The sequence below is a fragment of the Ochotona curzoniae genome, unplaced genomic scaffold, assembly GCF_017591425.1.
Source record: "Ochotona curzoniae isolate NIBS_2020 unplaced genomic scaffold, NIBS_Ocur_1.0 contig_430, whole genome shotgun sequence".
In the NCBI taxonomy this organism is placed as follows: Eukaryota; Metazoa; Chordata; class Mammalia; order Lagomorpha; family Ochotonidae; genus Ochotona; species Ochotona curzoniae.
The window spans coordinates 17,628,177-17,648,709 of NW_024466219.1; positions in this window are offsets into that span (position 1 = coordinate 17,628,177).

Consider the following 20,533-nt stretch of genomic DNA (forward strand, 5'->3'; position numbering starts at 1 on the left):
ACATAAACACGTTCTCCAATTTAGCTTTCACATGAAATGTAATGTCTTTGAGAAGGTAAGAATTAAATGTGTTAATTTTTAAGCTTTCACCATATGTTATTAGTCATCAACCATGACCATTACAAACTAGATTTTCTCACCTGCAGAATGAGGTGAACATTGGTAATTCATTGGAAATGACCCAGAGCTTGCTTATTGGAGCTCCATGGTAATGAGGAGGCAGGTAGATGGCTTGTCTGAATAGGACAACTCCTGAACCAACAGGAACAAATGTGGCTGTGCCATTGGGTCAGAGATATTCCTGCACAGTAGAGGAGTAACTGCTATGGCTAAGACAAGGGAGAAGGGTCAGTTCTGGCAAACAGAATAAGAGAGACAGAGAGGCAGAGAAAGAGAGAGAGAGAGAGAGCCAGCTGTAAAGTAATTAGTGCATTTGAAAATCCATTTAGACATCTAGTTATATGACATCTTCAGATGGGGGAGACCACTTTTTTTACTCTGAAGGACAAATAGTTTAAGTGGATTAAGAAAGGAAATTATTTTAAATATGAGAAGGTATAATTAACCCGAGGACCCTGGTTGCAGTAAGACATTGTTGAGGGGAAAGACTAAAGGAAATTCAGAGCACATTAGGCATATGGCTAAACAAACGAGGCAGTCCTGGCCTCCTGAGGGAATTATTTTGTGAATAAATTTCAATTTGTGAGCCACAAGGCTTTCTGTGGGATAGGCCCAAGGCAGCCTTGTGCTCTTGGATGAAGACTTCATAAAAGCACCACCCTTACATGGATGTATAGCAAATGACTAGTTTTTGGCCTTTATGGTATTAAGAATTAATATTTTCCTCTCTACTTTGATGCTGGAGATGGATGCCAGTGTGAGCTTTGTGTAGCTGCCAGTCACAGATTATCTATCTATCTATCTATCTATCTATCTATCTATCTATCATCGGGGTGCCGAAATCTAAGGCTGATCATTGCTTATGTCCTAGCAAAGCAGTGGAGGAAGACCCAAAGTCTTATGAGCCTACCCCCGGAGGGAACTCTTGGCTCCTGACTTCTGATCAGCTCAGCTCCAGCTATCATGGCCATGTGGGGAGTGAACCAGTGGATGGAAGATTTGTCTCTTTTTGGCTCTCCTTCTCACTGAAAATAAAAATAAAAATAAATAATTTTTTTAAAATGTAAAAGAATAAGAAAAAGGGAAAAGAAATTGTGAGACAACAAACCATAGTACTATAAGTAAAGAAGGAAGGAAGGAAGGAAGGAAGGAAGGAAGGAGGGAAGGAAGGAAGAGAGAAAGAAAGAAAAGAAAAGAAAAGAAAAGAAAAGAAAAGAAAAGAAAAGAAAAGAAGAGAAAAGAAAAGACAAGACAAGACAAGACAAGACCTGGGCTTAAAGGGAAATCCATCCCAAGAGGAGCTGGGGGAGGGAGGGAACCACTAAGTATCAAGAGTAGGACTAGGGCAGGAACCAGAAGACAGGGTCAGGAGTTATGGAAATCACAGAGATTCATACATGAGTCTGGGCAGGGGAACTCAAGGGCCAGGGCAGAGTGAGAGGCTTTGGGAATGGCCAGAAGGAATGGACCAAAGGAAAATAGAAGAGGGCTAAGAAGCAGGTGTACACCTGGGTCTGTTGCAAGCGATACAGTTAAGTGAAGTTCTTTGATGGTATGAGAGTGTATGGGTTTAGATGCAACTGGCCAAGGCAAAGAGGGTTCTGGAAAGGATGAGGACCAAATGAAGAGACAAGACCAGACAGACTAAGCTGGACTGGAGCCTAGCTGACAGTACTAACTGTCCTTGGACACTGTCTTCCATCACTTTCTTTAGCAATGTGCTGGCCATCACCTGACCTGCTCAGTTTTTAAAAATAGCTTTGCTCACTTAACCAAGGAGGCAATAGCTTCTAAAACTGTTATATTTCCTATATCACATGGAAGGATATGTGTCATTTTTTCAATGAACAAAGGAACCATTATTGCACTAACTGATAATAGCCCATAGCTCCCAAGGTAGCAGCTGACCATTAGTGAGTCAAGAGTCAGAGATGACATTTACAAAATTCTAGTCCTTTTTACTCAATGTATGTGTGAACTGGAATGGCCCATTTTCCTTTTTTTCTTAAAAGTTTATTTATTCTTACTGGAAATGGAGATTTGCAGACAGAAAGATCTTCCATCTGCTGGTTCACTCCACAAACAGCCATAACAGCCAGAGCTGAGCCGATCCAATGCCTAGAACCAGGAGCTTTTTCCAAGTCTCCTATGCAGATATAGGGTCCCAAGGCTTTGGGTTATCCTCCACTGCTTTCCAAGGCCAAAAGCAGGGAAAAGTGTTGGGACATGAACCAGTGCCTATATGGGATCTTGGGGAACTTGGAATTTGAAGGCTGGCCAGTTGAGTCATCATACTGGGTTTGGAATGGACTGTTTTGTTAAAACTAAGGTATAAATCGCATTCAGCCAGGACTGGGGATTAGGATGCCACTCTTCTCCTTCTAGAGATAGTTTCCTAAGATGAAAGCAGGTTTAATACTAAGAAATACATTTTTTTTCTTGTGGGTCACCTGATATGTAGGAACCCCTCGAGGACAGATTCTCTGAGAAGGCAAGCATTAGATGGCTAACGGGGTTCCAGGGACCATCTTTAATTCATTGCTGGATGCTCCTTGTCCTACTTTATGTCCCTTAAATGAGAGCAGACATGGCTAGAGTGTGGATTCCTAGGTGACATGTCTGTAGCTCCCCCATTCTTGTGGGCAAACTACTCGATCAGGTCATTCCAGATGAAAGGAGAAAGACTTCTCTTGGAGTACCCAAGGCATATTTACTAGAAATCTAAGAAAACCTAAAGAAAAGCTCTGAGTTCTATAAATTTTAGACAGCTGTTGTGGAAAGTTTGTGTTTTCATTCTTTTCCTTATATTCATAAAAAAATCTCAAATTAGAGAGAAAATAAACCCTAAGAAGTTTAAGAAGTGGTGAGAAGACCACAAGATGCACTGAGATCTGGCAAGATTTTTGTGTTGGAGCAGTAGCTTCCTCCAGGAAGTCGTCGCATGACTTTGGCTTCATTCCTTTGCTTTGAAGCTTGGTCTGCCCATCTCCTTTACTGGGCTGCATCCCCAGAATGGTGCAGTATAATATTAGTGCGATGCTGAGAGTCAGCAAGGCACAAATCCAAACCCTTCCTCTGCCCACTCAACAGCTGTGTCCCTCAGCCTCCTTGTTTTCATTTGCTCATGTAATGTCTAGCATCCATTGGTATGTAAGGTCATCTTTGTACCCACCGAAGGGAATTGTGTTCAGTGCCTAAGTCCTAATTCTCTAGAGGGAAACTGCCTGATAATTTAGAGGTAATGGTATACAGACGAAGAAGATGAGCTTTGAAATAATCCCTCTTACTAATGATCTCATCTAAATACCTCACCTAAAGTAAAGATGGAGATATTAAGTCACATGTTCATATAAGAAACTACTGGGTTGAAATACACTGTCATGAATGAAGGTACCCAGCTCAGAGCAGGAAATGATGGAGGGGTCTAACAAAAAGGGACAGTTGGCAGGGAGGTGAGGACTTGGTTCTACACTGGCCCCTGGGAAGAGTGGCCACACTGACTACTGCTCCCAGTTTAGGAGTTGGTGCCAGATTGTGCCAGAGCACTGAGGTGGCATGTCCTGGCAAAGGAGACATACTCCAGACTCTTCGCCAGGGACTGGGCTGAGCAAACAAGAGGAGGCTCCTCAAGTGTTGAACTTCAAATCCAATCTTGCAGTGCCTCTTTAGCATGTAACAAAGTGTCCTGGGAATGGGAAGAAGAGTCAGTGGAAGTAGGGAGGAAGATTTAAAAGGAGGGAGAGATGAAGAAAGCGTTTTTGAGATCACATTGAATAAGCAAAAATAGAATTCAGAAAAGTACATTTCTATCAAAAACCACTCAAGAAACATGATGTGAATTGGCTGTGTCTTGTTTTGTTCCTTGTTCAATTGAAAAGTTGATCAGATCACTGCTTCTGTCTGATCAAAAACATGATGTACACTTGAGAAAAATGAACAGCCTGCTGGTGAGTGAAATGTTTTAAAATGGGGCTTTGGGCTTGATTAGCTTCCCTTACTGTGCTGCAGGGGGGAGCTTATGCATTCTACAATGGCTCCAGCTCCCCTCAGCTACATGGGAGTGATTAATATTTGAGGTCAGAGTCTGGCCTGCAGAATTCCAACCCCATTTCACATTAGCATTTTTCAGACTGCCAGGCAAATGAACACTCCTGTGCATACAGGGGTTAGATATGCACATGAGAGCTCCAGAACGGGAGGTAAAGCATCATGCAAGGATTGATGTTTGTAACCTCAAAGTCAAAGGAATTCAAAGCTAAGCTCTGAAGAGCTGGGGAAAGTCACAGGGCTGCCCAGGATTAAGATACACAAGATAGCCCTTCACCCGGGAATACAAATAGCACGTTCAGCCCAGGCAACCTGGGAAACAAGATCAGCCCAGTTGATTCCTTCCAACCCCCCTGACAAGCAAAAGACATAGCCACCCAAGAAGACATGAACACCTGACTTTCTCGGCAGTACCTGGCAGCTGGACACATAAGGGAGCTCCCGAGAGCTGCTTGACAGCCTTTTAGTTCAGGATATCGGCAGACGTAGACACCATTTTCCCCCCTGCTCTCTCAGAAAAGCTGTTCCCTGTGAAACAAAGCCTCTATTAATCAGAACTTCAGATCACACATGGCAATCAATTGAGGCTGTTTAGGGCATTTACAGTAATTGATCTGCTACAAGTTCTTCACAAGTGGATGGCACTATACATACACATGTACTTTTCAAAGAATTCAAAAGCCATCAGGATGTTCTCAAAGCCCGTCTGATAGTCTGAGGGCCATTGACTGGATGCGATCATCAGGAAGGAGCTGGTCCCACAGCAGGGGGCATTTTGATTAGCAGAGAGGAAGGAGTTCCTCAGAGTGAAGAGTTGTGAATCTTGAAAATGAAGGTTGTGCAAGGCAGAGCAAACATTATCATAATAATCATGAAATTGGTCACAAAGTACCAGCTCTTTCACATGCAGTCATTATATTCCCTAACATCCGCCAAACCAAATTTAACATTCTACACTCTGAGACTGAGAAACTCCAGCTAAGAGATCAAGTGCTATGGCCAGAGTAACACAAAAAGTAAATACTAGAATTGTGATTTGATTCCAAGAGAATGCAGAGTCTGTGCTCTCATTTCCACTTCCTGGTCTCATTATCTCTCATCTAAATTGTTACACATCTTCTTTCAGGAACGTGTTAGTACGTGAGGCATCAGCAAGCCGTAGCTGGATTGCATCTAGCAATGATTTATAAGTCTACCTGTGTTAGTCAGCTTGTCGTTGTTTTTAAAGTACACGACAAAGCTTTCTTGGGAGAGAAAAGGTTTATTTCAGCTCCCAGTTTGAAGTTACAGAAATAGGTGGCTCCATACTTCAGTGTTTAATGGAGTTTGGTCATGGTGGATGCAGAGGCCAGAGAGAGGCGGGAAGGTGAGAGAGATGAACCAAGCTAAACTTGAACTGAAATTATTAAATGTTGCTGAAGAATCACTTTCCAAGGAGGGCAAGCCCCCTAAAATGAAGACAATAGAGCTTTTTTTAAAAAAAAAGATTTATTTATTTTTTTTATTGGAAAGGTGGATATATATAGAGGAGGAGAAACAGAGAGGAAGATCTTCCTTCTGATAGTTCACTCCCTATTGAGTGCAACACCTGAAGCTGAGCCAATTTGAAGCCACGAGCCAGGAGCTCTACTGGGTCTCCCACACGGGTGCAGGGTCCCAAAGCTTTGGGCTGTCCTCAATTGCTGTCCCTGGCCACAGCGGGGAGCTGGATGGGAAGCAGGGCTGCCAGGATTAGAACCGGCGCCCATATGGGATCCTGGGGTGCGCAAGGGGAGGAGGACCTTAACCACCACGCCACCATGCCAGGCCTGGCAATAGAGTTTTAAATGGCTATGTGGGTCTTGTGAAGATAAGTCCTGCTGTATCCGTAACATTATTCTTCTTGACTCTAATGTGTGAGTCTTGGTTGGAACTAAGTGTTCAGAAAAAGTGTGCTGGTGATTTCTTCCAATCGACAGGTAGAAAGACTGGGCACTTGGAAGCAAGAAGTTAAAGCAATGACACTCATAAGTAAATGAGTATATTGCAAAAGCTAAGAAGGTAAAAAAAAAATAGTCCAGGTACACTCAGGGTTGAGAACAGTTGCCAGTAGAATTGGGGGTGTACAAGCCTGGATCTTGGAATCCCATCAGTTATCCAGTGTGGACAGATAAACCAAGCTAGTAACCCTTGTTGTAGGACAAGGGCCCTTATCTTCCTGTCCCAGAGGATTCTGAGGTATTGTCCCTTTGTTACATAGCTACTCAATAGACCTGATTCTAATTGTAACTTTGCTGATTAACAACTTATTTAATTGAGGATCATAAAGTATAAATAAGTACCCCACGTTATAGCATAGAAGATAAGCAACAGATTCAAATCCAAAACACTTGGTTTCAGAGCTGAAAGTTTAACCACTGTATCCCTGACCTCTTTATATTGATAAAGTTACTGTTATGATTTCAGCTCCATAGTCACATTTCTCTACCTCGGCTTCTTGGTTCTTAAAAGATAATCAATCAAAAAAGATGTGTGAAACACCCAAATGGAAGATAAAAATGAAATATAAATATTAAAACTATAAAATAATGTCTACAAAAACACAAGAGAAAATTATTGGGACCTTGATAGAATTCCTTATATAAAGCATCTATAAACCATTGATTTAAAAACTTAATAAAAGAGAAACTCTTTAGAAATTTTGATTGTGGTGGTGGTGAGTACTCACAATTGTGTACATTAGTCAAACTCTATTACCGTTTAGCAGAAAGTAAAGGAAGAGGAGAATGAGGTGATGGGGGAGGCGACGATAATGCCTACACTTGAAGCTGAACTGAGTCTGATCTGAGAAACCATCGTGTGAGATCTGGTGATGATATGGGTAGGGGCTGAGCCAGCATTCCCAGCCAACCTGGGTCACCTCCTCATCCTTGCCGTAGTTTTCATTTATCTCAGTCCCAACATCTTAACCAGTTTAACTTGTTGGCAGAGAATCTCTGAGGAAATGCCAGTAGGAGCCAATGACCAATTGAAGACATTAGGGTTTGACCACCTGCTCTAATAGTTGAGTAAGAGTTGTTGCTTCCCTGACATTTGCTTTATAGACAATGAGGTGGTTTCTCCATCTTGGCAAGATGGAGAACTAAGTGTCCAGATCCGGGGCTAATGGATTCCCTATAACTTAAAGTGACGGCTCCTAGTTAACCTAGCTTCTATGGGAGGCAAATGTCGTTTCTTTTTTCTGTCACAGCTCTTGACTTTCCCCTTGAGAGGACGCTTGGCACCCTTTCCTTCTCAGTTGTCCTGTGAGTTGGGCAAAGAGAAGAGAGGAAGAGAAGAGGAATGTTTTTGTAGCCTCCACGAGGAGAGAAGGCTCACAAAACATAAAACAGATGTTTACTTTGGAGCTGGAGGGAATCCAGATTCTGATCTGCAGTGACACAGGCTGGGGACTACAGGTAAAATTCCAGGGTGTTCCTGGCACGTGGCCTTTGAGTGTTCTTGACGGAAAAGAACACATTCCAAGAGACAGTGTAAGTGGGTAACATTGACTCTGTGGAGTTAAAAACATGTGAGTTCAGGTCTTGGCCTTACACATCGGTGCTGTGTACCTGCTAGGTGTCCTGGTTTCCTTAGCATCAGATGAGGACGTGAGCCTACCTGCATGACAGCAGTGTTGATAAGTGGGACCTCTGAGAGGTGATTGCATCACAGGGACAATGCCCTCAAAGGTGAAAGTATTGTGGGGGTCTCTCAGAAGTGACTTTGTTAAGAAAGGCACTCACCCTGCTCTCCTGCTCTGTCTGCATGTGGTGTCCTCTGCTGTGCTCTGATGCAGCAACAAGGCTCTCACCAGGTACCAGGCAGGTGCCTGCCTCAGGCACTCTTGGGACTCTCCAGACTCTGGAAGCACCCGGTGTATGGCATTCAACAGAAATTGTACCAAGATTCTGTTTAACAAATAAAGCCACTTGGCTTTCCTTTCTGTCTTTGGATTTGTGGAAAAACACTTACTGAAGCATCAACAGTGCCAGGAATGGGAAAAGTTTGGGAATCTCTGTTTCAATGTCTGCCCAATACACTGCAGAATGTTAGCTGGCCCAGGGCTTGGGAAGGGTTAAAAGGGAATGAAGTGCAGGTCCAAGCATGTCACAGACTAAAATCATCTTGCAGAGGGTGGGGGACACTCCCCAAACCGAGTGCCTGAGGTCAAGTCCTGCCTCCGTGTCGTATTCAGTCTCCTGCCGATGCACACCCCAGGAGGTGGGAGAGCATGTTTCAAGTACTTGGAATTCTGCCCTTAGTGTGCGAGACCCAGGTATAGTTTTTGCCTTCTGCGTAGGCCCAGCTTTGTGTGTGTGGAGTTTGGGGAGTGCAGGAGTAGGTGGAAGATCTCTATCAGTCTTCCTTTGAAATAAATAAATATAAGAAAACAAATAACCTTTAGAGTCATTTGGGTTAGTAACTTCACAGTTTCCTTGAGCGCAGCCTTTAAGACGAGGGAGCAGGGGAGGGCAGATGCGTGTGAGGGCTCTGTCTCTGAGGAAGTAAACATTTGCCTCAAATAGAAATGGCTGCACTGATTCATGACACACAGCTGCTCCGTCTTCTGCCACCCCTCGGCTGGTTGGGAAGTGGATCAAGGGTAGCTTGAGGGGGTTTAAGGATGTGTCAACACAGATGCTCCTGTGTGCTTCACGGGAGTGAGGAAGGCAGCAGCAGGGTCTGGCTTGGAGGGGACGGTGCCGCTCTGATCTGGCCTCTGCTACAAGAGGCCCTTGCTTGTTTGTTTTTTCCTCAAGGGTAGGCTGGGACATCCTATCACAAGAAGCCATCTCTATCTAAATTAAATCTCCCCCAGTCTCCAAAAGGCAAGTCTGCAATCTGTGAGGGGAGTGGTTTGGGGCTCCGTGTCCTTGCGTGTCCAGCATTAATTCAGTGTCTGTACCGCTGAGCGGAGAGGTTTGTGGATGTTCGCGAAAGGGGAAGTGTGCTGGCACCGGGGAGTGGCAGCAGTCTGTTGGGGAAAAGGAAAAGAATTCAGAGACCTGGGGCAGGCTGTGCAGGTCAAGTGTGGAGGCTTTGCAATTTACCTAAATGTTAGGAGATGGGTTGCTTGTCAGATAATGCAAACTCAATTATATCTGGAGGGATTCTTGAGGTCAACCGAGCTTAGTCTGGTTATCTGTTTGCAAGACACAAAGCAGCATCCAGATAAATCGCTAATGAAAGGCAGCTCTGTAAGGCTCTTTAGAGCTCTGCTTGACCACCTAGAGACCAGCGGACTAAAGCAAAGCACTTAGGGAAGTTAGCGCTTAAAGAGGTGGACTGCTGTAGTGGAAACTGCTGGATTAGGAGTTAGGCATCCTGGGTTTTAGTCCTGCCTGGTTGCTAATTAGCTGTGTGACCTCTGGCAACTCATTTTGTTTTTCTGGCCTTCAGCTCCCAATCCGCCCACACACAGGGCCTCAGAGAGGCCAGGGTGACATGGTAAATGCGGCCATTTATCAAGTGCTTTCCAAGTGTCAGCGCCCTTTTAAGCATAGCACATACTTTACTTCTTTAACCCTCTCGGCTTCTATCTCACATAGAGATTAGGCATAAAGAGGATACAGGAGGAGACTGAGGTCAAGGTGCCGGGACTCACATGATCACTTCTCTGTGAATGAGTTCAAAACTCTGGCTTTTATGCACCATGACAAAGTAGGGAGCTGCAACGTTCATTGAGCAGATCTGGGTGGAGCCCCTACATCTGTATGTTGAGTAAGTGCCTGAGTCATTTTCTGTGGGTGGTCCATGAACTCCAGCAGGAACAGTACTCCCCTGAGCTACAAGGGCCCTTTCTGCTCTGGAAACCATAAACTGACTCAGCTGTATAAGGACAAGTGTTGACAAGAGGACATATTGGAGATAAGAGGTGGTGAAGTGTGAGTTGTGTAAGGAAATCAAAGACTATGTGTTTTCTTGGGACCCCAGGTACTGGCCCTATCATGAAACTGTCACCCCTGACAGCTCATAAGATGGTGGTGAGGCTGCAGAGCCAGTGTGGAGTCCTGAATACTGAGTCCGTTCTACTGACCCACTCTATCTTTAATACCACCTCAGATGTGCACATCCTTCTAGAATATTTGCCCGCTGTATTTTATTTGATCTTTTCAGAGCCACTTTATGAAACACGTGTTACTTCTCTATCTTAGAGACAAGGAAATCCTAGCTCTGAGGAATTGAATGCCTGACTTCAGAGGCCTCACAGCTGGTAAGTGGTGGTGTGTGAGCTGGGATTCTGGTCTCATTTCATGAAGTCAAATGCTCTCAGTATCCATTGCTGTTAACAATAACCGCTGGGAGTGCAGTAGAGCAACAGAAGCAATGGAAGACAACAGAAAGGTCTTTAGTTTATAATCTAGTTGGATGGTAACAGTAGCATGACCAGAGTGATCTGACTCGCTCAAGAGCACCGAGAATTAGTGCAAGCTTAAAGAGGTTTGCGTGCAGGGGCATATGTTTGGGCTTGTGATTCTGATGTAACGCAGGCTGCAATACACTTAAGGTAACATCTCCTTGGGCTGCATGTGGCTGGGGAATTCTCTACCTGTGTGCTTTCCATGGTTTTCCCAGTTAACAGGACGCAGTTCAGGATGCACCTCCCTTTCCAACCTCATCTAGTGATATATTTACCTTCCCTCTGCTTCTCTGGTCTTCCTTTCCTGCAACATTTATCCCCTGCAAGCACTTAACCACTTCGTCTATCACCTCTCATGGGGAAAATGTTAGCAATTCTTGTGACTTGGAAAATAGATTGGGTGTTCCTCCAAGATCCGTAGGCTGGGAGCTTGGTCTCCAAAGTCATGTGTTGCTGATTAATGGGTAGAGACTTGATGCAATCAGGAGGTTTAGGAGGCAGCCCAAGGGGAAGTCCTCAGATCCACTATCGTGAGCCCAAAGAAACCTTCCTTCCCAAAGAACTTTTTCAGATACTTCACTGTATGAAGCCGACTAACATTAATACCCTTAACTTTATTTTCTCAATTTAAACCTCCCATTCTCAGAGAATTGATTCTTCTTTGTCCACCTACCACACACTTAGGTAATCCCCTGCTCTGGAGTGCACCACATGGCATCCTGGACTTTGTCTTTGAAGCACAAATGTGACTGATATTTTATCTTTGCTTCGGTGTTATAAATTCTATGGGTCAAATAGTGTGTCTGTATCATTCATACCGTATCCCTAGTATGCAGAAACAGGCACATAATGGAAATTCAAATATTTGTTATGCAAATGAATGAGCTAATAAATAGATAATAAATAGGATAAGTGGTGATTTAGAGATGGAAAGAGGCAGGAACTGTGAGACCCGCACTGTTGAGATGTAAGCCAGTGCCTGAGTCAGTTTTGAGGGCTTTTACCACTACATTAGGTGATGAACAGAAAGATAAGTAAGACTGATTCCTGGCAGTCATGAATATGAAAGGGAAAGGTGCATACAAGAGATAATATATGAGAGTTATTGAGAAAGCTCAGGGAAAATGGAATTAAAAGATAAGTTCATTTTAATGGGAAGAAGAAATAGAGAGTTTGGAAACGACGATCATACCCATTTCTCCCTAACCCTGGATCAACTATGTAAACATCATCTAAAATAATAATAATAATAATAATTTCATTTTTATGGAAAAAATGTTAAATCCATGCATTTTTTAAACAATGGGCATTTTCAAAAAGCTTTTTGGAAGGCCCCCTCCTGTAAGCCTTCTTTCTGGAAAAAACATATATTTCATTTCACTAACTGTAGCCTAGAGCCAAGTGTCCAGAGTTAAAAGTTCTTCCCAGTGATCTTCCTTGAGCTCCACCAGAACGTAAGAATAGGAAGAGAAGGTCTGAAGAAAATTGTTGGGAGGACATTATGGTTCCAAAGCCAGAGGAAAATCTTGCAGTATCTGGCACCTGGTCATCTTGAGCTATTAGCATCCGTACCATTTGGGACCTTGTCCAAAGTGTCAATTCTCAGGTCCCACCACAGACACTTAGTTAGATCTTCTAGTTGGGGCAGGAGCAGTGGTGCAGCCAGTGTGCTAAAAGAGACGAGGACAAGTGTGAGTCCTGAGAACAGGCTAGGAGCCTGTCTTTGCAATTCTGTGATCAGGGAAAACACACTGGCGGAGTAAGACTTGCTGTTGTGGGCATATTTACACTACAGGATTTGGTAAATGCAAGGCAGATCGTATCTTTCTAAGAGACTTGATTATTAGCCACTTATCAGGAGACCGTTCTGACACAGAAATCCCTATTTTCTGGGAGACTTTGCTGCTTTTTGATTCCTACTCCGAGTGGTAAAGGGTTCAAGATTTGGGTTGGGGTATACTTGGTGAAACTGAGCCTGGGTCCCTCCAGGAATGTGTGTCACTGGCTGTGATGTGTGGTGACAAGAAAGAGCAGTTCCTCCTGCAGGAATCCGATCTTCTGCCCTCGTCCCGCTCCCTCGCACACATGAGAAGTGATAACAGAACTGCTATTTCAGGCCCCACACTCAGCATTGTTGAAAGTGACCTGATTTGCAAACAAGTATCTCATAGTTGTGAATTTCAGCAGGCTAAAAACAGCCTTGTTCTATATACACAACGAATGAAGTTCCGTTTTATCCTATTTTATTTAAGGAAAAAAAAAATGATTTAGGGAGCTGGCACCATAGTCTCGTATGTTAAGACTCCACCTGAGGTGCCTGCATCCCATATCATTCCAGCTCCCTGTTAATGTGCCTGGGAATCCCAGCTGCTTCACTTCGTTTCGCACTCCAATTTTCTGGGTATAAAAGCCTTCACCCCTGACTATGCGGGGCACCCAGGAATTAAGCAATAGCTGCCTGGTTCCTTGCTCTGTGCATTGCAATAAAGACCTAAGTTCTTCCATCACCTTGACGGCAAAGTGTCAGGTGGCTTTCTATGTGTTGCGTGAGCAGACCCAGTTTGGGGGTTCTGTAACAATGTCTCCAACCAGTGAGGGGTGATTTTCAGCAACAGCGGTTTTTCTGATAGAATTCAGAGCCACTCTGGATGACAGTGATTGACTGAAATAGTGAAATCCGGAGTTCTGCCTGTAATAGCACGGTGTGCATCAGGCACCTGCACATGGCCTTCCACTACTGGCACGAGGATGATTACAGAAATAAACAAACGTTGCTGTGAGCAGATGCATCTCCCAATACTGTGGATAAGGAGGCTCGGGAGTAAAAAAAAGGGTTCGTTTTCAGAGAAATAATGCCTCACCTGTTTAATCAAATGTATTATCCACTGAACCAGCGATATTGGCTAATGAACCAGAAAGTCTCCTTAATGAGTCAAACAAATCACCTGCTGAATATATTTTCAAGACTAACTCATTCCTCATCTCTGCCCCATAGTCTGAGGTTAGGGGTTCAACTCAGGCTTTGGATCAAGCTCCAGCAAAGGCCAACATCATTTTGTGATCAGTCACGTTCAGAAATGAAGAACCCAGTAGAGAGGATGACAAAATTAGTGAACCACCTGCATTGAACTTCTTATACACCTGCTACCCAGAGTAAAATTTGTTACCAGCAAATATAGAAAAGATATTAGTTCAGACTGCTGTTACAATGCAATATATTGAGCTCAGGTATGTGGCTAGTGAAAATACATACTGACATGAGTGACTGACTGAATGATAAGTGTTTGAAATCATTAGCTTGCAGATTTTACTTTTAATTGCATGTCTGACTTTCCTGTCCAGCTCAGTCAGCTCTGCCCTGCCCCGGTTAAAGGACTGCCGAAGTTTGCGGCTGCCTTCCTGACTGCTCTGGGATTGTCCATTATTTCTGCTTCTCCCTTGTTTGGTAACTATAGTTGAATTAACAAACTGAGGGTCAAAAACACACAAGGCTTGAATTCACCGTTATTAATCCCAGAAGGGACAGAAATGGAATTTCAACAAGGATTTTATTTTATGCCTGAGCTGGGGGAGATGGTCTTTTCCATTCAGACAGCACCCCCCAACCCAGAAGCCCATAGGGTCCCCCAGCTCCAGAGCAGACTATTCCTCCACCCTCCTTGCTATGCCCACATAAAACCCAGGAAGCTGGAGGAATGGGGGCTATTCACTTAGCACAAACTCAATGCCAGATATTATATTCTGTGCCACCCACAAATTAGCTCACTGAATCATCACCACAGCTCTGTAAAATTAGAATTACTAACCTGCTTTTACAGAGGAGGAAATGAATTTGGATAAGTTTAAGTAATTTTTTTCAAAATCACATAATTCAGTAGGATTTGAACCTGGTCTGACTTTACATCCTCTTTACTTTTCCAAATTGCTCTTTGGCCCTTGAGAATTACAGTTATAGAAAAGTACAAAAGCTAATAGGCACCTATGGAAGGATGTGGGAAAGCAGCGTTCGAATACAAGTTCAGTTTTGTTAAACAACAGAAAGTCCCTTTATTAGCAGTGAACAAGAAATGGTACTGAGTCACCTAGTAGTAGTTTGCTAGGGTTCTGCCAGTAAAGGAGTCCAATTTCCAAATTCATGGGTACTTGCTAAAATGCCCAGGGTCTATCCTGCTGTGGAGCCTTCCTCCTTGCATTATACCAGCTGTGAGCAATTTTCCTAGTTACCTGAGATGGCTACAAATCCCATTCTAATTACCACTACTGCCAACAATACTACTGGCAGCTAGCACTTGCTGAGGGTTTGTTATGCCAAGAATCTCTGACTCAACTTTGATGAGAATCATTGGTGTACAGGTTCCTGCTTCGGGTTTAGCTTCTCTGTACCTACATATTTGGTGCAGGAATTTTGTAGATGATGTACAAGAGGGCTCTTCAAAAAGTTCATGGAAAAATGTGCATTGCGAAAAACCTATGCATGAATTTCAAGGTTGCTTTTCATCAAAGCAAATTTATTTTTTAACTCAATATTTCATTGACTTTTTTGGGAAGGCTCTTCCTGTTTTGGTAGTGTAAACAACCTGGCCGTCTTTGACTTTCCGTTTAGATGTGTGCACCTGCACATTGTCAATATAAGCTTGTGGTTGAATATGCAATATTGCTAAAGTTTGTTTATTTCTCATTTATTATCCTTTTTCTTTTCATGTCTAAGTTTTAATTAACATTTCTTGTAATTCTGTTTAATTTCCACTCCTGACTTTTTACTTACACCTGTTCTAAAATTTGTGGAAATAATTCCTCCATAGGCTATGACATATCTTTGACTTAACACAGTGTGTTGTAAAACAACATTTTACTACTTTTTGTAAATGAAAGGCCAATTTCATGATTTTTTTCCCATTTTACTCTCTCCAATTCTTTGCCCAGTATTGGCTTATATTTTATTTCTAAATGTTATTATTTACAAAAATACATTATTTCCAATTTAGTGTTCTTTGAAAGCAAATGACAGAAAGAAGTTTTTTTTTTTTCTTTCACAATTGACTTTCTTTTCACTACTTCTGGCACTCTTCTTGTTTCTCTGTTCCAGACCAACTTTTTATTGGTTATCACGATCCTTCTCTGAGAAGCTTCCTTGGATGTTGCTTGTAGTGAACTTCTTCCTATATAATCCCTGCTTTTGTTTGCTTCTCCAAGTCCATTTGCACTGATTTTCAATGGATGCATTTGCTGGGTAGAGTCCCTTACTAATTTTTGGTTACAATTCGATTCATTGTTGAGAAAATGATATTAAATTTTCTAGATGAGATTATGAACTCTCAGTTTTTTCTTTATTCTGTCAATTTTTTGGTTTATTGTTTGTGAGATTTGTTATTAAGTGCATAGACACAGAAGATTCTTAAGTCTCATGGTAAATGGACTCCAGCTATTGTCTTCTATTATTTTTGGGAAAATATTGTTCTCTGTCTTTGGCAATCCTCTTTAGATTGAAAGTGAGTTTGGTAGTCACCCAGCCCCATCAACTTCTGCATGCTTAATATTTGCAATGTGTATTAGCAATCAATTGCTCCATAACAATATACCACAACCTGTAGTCACATTGATTACTCATTCTCAGTGGATCAGAGATCTGGTCATGGCATAGATAATCATGGTTTCCATCATGATTATTGGCCAAGGTTGATTTACCAAGCCAAGGCTTGGCTAATAAAACTACCTTTAAGTTCATGTAATTCTTGGCAAATTCAGCAACATTTTGTAGAGCTGCTTCTTCTTCTTCCCCCCCCCCCCCCCCCCGGCTGTTGACTGAAGAACAGAGTCCTCAGTCCAAGAGGATGGAAGTTAACATCTTGTTACTAACAACTACATGGGCGTGTAAGTGGATCTTTCCCCAGTCAAGCCTTGAGACAAGAGCAGAGTCCCATCCAATACTCACGACTCAAGCTTTGCTGAGTACTCATTCAAGCCACGATCAGACTCTCGATCCACAGAGATCGCGGAACATTTATGTGCTTTGATTCACTGTGTGGTGATAATACACCATGCAGGTACTAGGTATGTGAAAGCTGCTAGGGCTAGGTTAATGTAAGACAAACCTCATTAGAAACCAAGAAAAAGATTCTCTATGAGAAGAGTTAGAAGCCAAAGTAAATAATGCTTGCTGCATATGTTAGTCACTCTATTTCCAGCTGACTGCTGGCTGGAGCTTGCCCTCAGCTCTTTGCCATATGGTGCTCCTCAGTATGTCCAGTTGCTTCATCAAAACCAGACACTCTCCTAGCAAGGAGAAGTGTTAAAGCATTACTCATTGTAATCACGCAAGTGATGTCTCATTGTCTTTCACATCTTTTTGGTGACAAGCATCTCATTGGGCTGGTCTGTGTACCAAAGCAGGAGGTTACACAAGGGTGGAAATAGCAGCAGTTAGGAATCATGGGTCACCTTCTAATCTGTGCATCACACATGATATATATTTTCAGTGCTTTGATTTCACGATGTATCTTTATATTTAAAATGTGGTATTTATGGACAGAATATGTTGCTTTGTGTTCAGTTTGAAATTGCATTTTCACTGGAATCTTCAACGTGCATGATATTAACGTAACTACCGATATGTTTGTGTTTAAGTCTATCATTGTTTGTGTGCATCTAAAAAGTCATATCTGCTTTTAATCACATAATTTCCTCTTTCCTATTTTGTTTTTGGTGGATAAAAATCACTTTTCAGTTTCCAACTTTATCTCTTCTATTAATTTTTATTATGCTTCTTTGTAGTACTTGTGTGCATGTGTATGTGGCTATGTAAAAAATTGCAATGCGCCTTCCTGCCTTATCAAAAGCTATCTTTGAAAAGATTCTATTTCCTACACAATATAAAACATTGGAACAGTATATTTCCAATCAACACCCACCTGCCTTTTTAGCTTCCTTTTGTCATGTATGTTACATTTACATAGACTAAAATCCCCAAGTGAACTGTTATAATCCTTACTTTAATCAGCTAACCATATGACTGACAGGCTTATTCTCCACGTCTAGTGTTTTCTGCTACCCCCTGAAGAATCAGGTTTTTAATCTTGTGTCATTTCCCTTCAGGAGAAGAGCTGTGTTAGCATTTCTGGTCCTACCTTTTTGTGGAAGTCGCAGTATCTGGACTTCAGTCTGTTTGAATTTATCTTGTGTATATTCTTGAAAGATAGTTTCTCAGGTGTGGAATCAAGTTGCTAGTTGGTCGGTTGATGCTTTTTTTTCCCCTTTTGATGCTCCAACCGTGGTTTTCCTTTGCCTTCTGATCTGCATCATTTGTGATATGAGGACAGCTGCCATTCTTATTTTTCTTTGTGTATTTTTGTTTTCTATATGCTTTCAAAATATGTTTAAATGTATTTTTCTACTTACAATATTTAGAGTTCATTGAGTTACCTATAACCAGGGGGTTTCCTTTTTATCCCGCAGTTGTAAAATTTCTGAGCTTCTTCAAATATTTCTTATAACCCATTTTTTAAAATTTTTCTTCTGGAATTAGTTATACAAGTGTTATTTCAATTAATTATGTTTCCTAGAGCTCAAATGCTATGTTCTTTGAGCAATGACACTCTTTTTCATTTTTATATGTTTCATTTTTGAATAATTTTTATACATGTATCATAGTTCACTGATGATTTTCTCTGGTATTCTTTGCTAATTCACTGGTAAAATTTTTAGTTTTACCATATATTTTTCATTTCTAGCGTTCCAATTTGGATTTTAATTTTTCCTAGGAAGTAAAAATACCCTTTTTCTTATTTGTTTTCCCATGTTGTCTGCTTTCTCCATATCATTGCATAGTATGTTGATCGTAGTAACTTTACAGTTCCTTTTCTAAAGATCTATTTATTCGTTTGAAAGGCAGAGTCACATATGGAGTAAGTAAGGCAGACAGAGAGGGAAGAATAGGTTTTCCATCAGTTGATTCACTGCACATGTGGTCTTCATGGTGCGGGCTGACTAAAGGGTCTTCGTGGTCAGACTGAAGCCAATGGCTAGGAGCTTCCTCTGGTCTCGCATGCACTTCGCTCATCTTCCACTACTTTTTCATGGCGTTAACTTTACTCTCAAAACTCTGTATAAGCACTTATTGAAAGCCAAAGAAACAGAGTTAGTTACATCTGCCTTTCTTTGTTTCTAGGGCTCCCATGTATCCTAAACCATAATTCCGATCTGATATTTTAACCTTTAAAATTTCGTTAAGATTTCAGCTGTTTTCTTCTTATAGGTGTATTTTGTGATTTCTTTCTTATTTCACTATTCTATAATAGTGAAAACCGTCATATATCTGCCATTTCCTAGGAGGAAATATGATTTTCTGAATTTTAGCTTATAGGGTTTTGAAAACTTGTCTATAATGTGGCTTAAAAACGATCATATTGTAGATTATACAGCTTTTTTGGTAGAGTAATGTCCACATTTTATCATGATTTTCTACATCTTACATAGAAGTTGAAGTCAATGTTTGCTGTTTAAAGTCTGATTTTCAATTTTAAAGAGCATTACTTTTGGAGTTTTATACTTTTGTGTTCTTCGTAACTCTAACTCCTATAGCCATGAATATGATTTCTCTTCTACCCTCCATCAATGAAAGTCAACCATTTGATTGCATTTTGTAAGTGATCTATTTGGTCAAAGCTTTGTGAGGTTTCACTAACATTTTGAGTGGTTTGTGAGGAAGAAGTTCATTTCAGAGAATGTGGCCTCCTACTCTTGTTCCCCCTCCATTCTTTTCTCTTTGTTCTTCATTTCCCCCTTCGTATCTCATTCTTGAGACGCCATTATTTTCTTTATTATGTAGAACAATTGATCTTTAGTTAATTCTCCCATCCTTACATCCTAAAATACTCACTAAGACAAGATATCTTCCATGAAGTAGGATCTGCTCTCTTAAGAAAGCAGTGGGGTTTGTAGTTCAAAAATCCCGTTGTTCTTGTTATTATAACATGAAAAGTATGGGTGCTTGTATTACGAAGCGATTGGGTTATTTGACTCTTAAGATACCTTTCAGCCATAGAACAGTAGAGAGAAGAGTTGGGAAGGAAACCAGTACTGATTGCATAGTTACTATGTATTCTGTAGGAATAACAATATTCCTGAACATTTATTTGTGTTTGTTACTTGTCAGGCAGCTTACCAAACACTTGCATGTGTTCTATGGTATAATAATAATTTATTCTATTATCATTCCATTTCGCAGAAGAGGCTGAGGCTTGGAAATCTTGTGTTAGTGCTAAAAGTCACCTAGCTAGGAGTATGCATACTACAAACCTGGACGTGAACTCTGGCTGATCCGACCCTGGAAGCTCAGGGCTTAACCATAACAGCAGACCAAGTATTTTGATATGTGCCTTCAGAGTGCTAGTAATAGGCATTTTTATCTCCTCATTTTACAGCAGAGAAAACTTGTACATCCAGTTGGGAGTAGGGAGCTAGGACACTAAGATAGATTTTGTGTAATTCCTCAGGTTCTGTTCTTTCTACAGTGCCCTGGGCACTCTGACTGGGTGCTGTTTAAAAAACAGATGGTGGCACCACTTTGCCAGGAGCGAAAGAATTTTACCAATAAAATGTGCCATGAGGGAAAAGGTCAGAGATTCTGGGCCACAGACCAAATCTGTGGTTTTCTAAGTCCTATAACTTTAATTCTCCTCGAAGACACAGTCTCATTCCTTTATCTCAACACAGAGGGGGCGTTTTTCCTTAGTTCTCTTCTGGGACAGATCTGATGCCTTGGAGAGCAGTTAAAGGAGCCTGGCATACAGCAGTGCATGACCAGGTCAACAGGCTAATGTAACCCTGAACCAGACCCACACGTGCAGAATGTGTGGCTGAGTCTGTAGTCACAGCAGGTGGAGAAACAGAGGCACCTTGACTAAAGTCAGCAAAACACCTGGCAAACCGAATCCATTGCTTCCTAATTAACCTTGGTGTTGGAGCTAATGACACGATGGGATACAG